This window comes from Lathyrus oleraceus, chromosome 2 (genome assembly GCF_024323335.1).
Source record: "Lathyrus oleraceus cultivar Zhongwan6 chromosome 2, CAAS_Psat_ZW6_1.0, whole genome shotgun sequence".
Taxonomy (NCBI): Eukaryota; Viridiplantae; Streptophyta; class Magnoliopsida; order Fabales; family Fabaceae; genus Lathyrus; species Lathyrus oleraceus.
In genome coordinates, this window is record NC_066580.1 from 203,361,657 (window position 1) to 203,363,282 (window position 1,626).

Here is a 1,626-nt window from a genome sequence, read left to right on the forward strand (position 1 = left end):
TATAATTAATAAACTTAATTAGAAAAAAGGGATTAATTTATTTTCTATCATTCGGAATATTCGACTAAGTGGGTTTGTTAAGTTTATTTTTGTTTTTTGTTTCCTTATTAGTGCAACCGGTCTCATAGGGACCATGCCCATTCTAAGTGGGTCATTGGTATGACCCATCTTTATGTCTCAACTGGGTAAGCAGGACCTAGGCCCAGGTCCATTATCTTTTTCCCCAAGTAAAGAACCCTAATTTGGTGTAGAGACAAAATTAGCAATGAATCAAACTCACAAATTTCAATTTCAATCAAATTTCTCTGTTTAGGGATTCAAATACATTATAATTACAAATTACAATTAAAAATGGACCAAATACATCATAAAATTTGAAAACCCTAGAATCTACTTTTGGACAAAATAAAAAATTGATCAATTTACAACCAATCTAATTACAATTAAATCCTAAAATTCTTTAAACTAATCAATCAAATTAAATGTTAAGCATAAGCCTTAATTTATAAAAACCTAAATGCTAAAACATAAAAGAGGACCCTAGGAAGAATTCTGGAATCCATAGAAGCAATAATCTGTAATCCTCACAAGAGCTCCAAAATCTGGTTGATTAGGGTTAGCGTCAAACCATATTCGTACTTGAACTTGACCTCCATTCCATTGGGACCTCGCATCAAAAAAAGAAAAAAGAAAAAATTATAGAAGGAGAGAATCGGATCAGTGCAGACAAAAGGGAATGGATTTGAATCGAATTACCTTACTAGAGAAAGCCACGTCTCTGAGGGTTGGTTTTTTCTCTCTTTAAACTTTATTTTGACATTATTAGATGTTTGCGTTTTTTGTCTATGCTTGATATGTTGAATGCGGTTCAGGATAAAAAGGGATTAGGGTTTTGTGATGCATATTAGGATCTATTGATGTAGATGTTCAATCCATATTTTTGATGTGTGTTTTGGGGTTTTTGGGTAATGTTTAGGGTTAGGTTTCTTCCCTTTTAGGGTTAGGATTCAGTGATGAACCTTGGGGTTCATAAAAAGGAGGGTTAGGATTCTTGATTATTTCCAGGGTTCATGGATTTTGAGTGTTTCTGGGTTCATGATTGAACAAATTGGGTTAGGGTTCTTGGGGTGATGAATGTCGTGATGAACATTCATCGGAATATGGGTTTGGGGGGTGTTGGTATGATGTCCAAAGTAGTTTGAGGGAGGCCGAAGGCCAGGCCATGGTGGTTAGGGTCGGGAGACGGTGAAAGAGTAAGAGAGAGATTAAAGAGAAGGAATGTTAGAGAGAGAGAGAGAGTGAAGAAATAGGAAATAATCCATTTCTGAAAGGAGTAGGATTTTATACTCTCTCGCCCCATTATCAGATCCTCAACATGTGGCATGTCTCATGGCCACACGATCTGCATACAATTGACTCCTCTAGCACATAAAAGGATATCATGCACCCCAGTTGACTCTTGATCACAACCACTCCTTTGTGTTACTGCATTTAGTATGCAAATCCAACGCTCATGATGAGATCTGGCTTGATCTCTTTTGACTAATCTAACTCCCCCGAGATAGTCAGCATATTGACTCTCTACATGGATCTGTTGACTATCAGATGGGCTCCGTCTCTAGTGGG

General features: G+C 36.8%; 1 long non-coding RNA gene across 1 annotated transcript; it reads right to left on the reverse strand.

Moving 5' to 3' along the window:
• Positions 1-283: 283 nt before the first annotated feature.
• Positions 284-1,309, reverse strand: LOC127121309 (uncharacterized). The gene is made up of 2 exons (XR_007803388.1): positions 757-1,309; positions 284-667 (listed from the first exon to the last, which is right to left on the reverse strand). It is a non-coding gene; the product is annotated as an uncharacterized LOC127121309 (long non-coding RNA).
• Between the last annotated feature and the right edge of the window lie 317 nt (positions 1,310-1,626).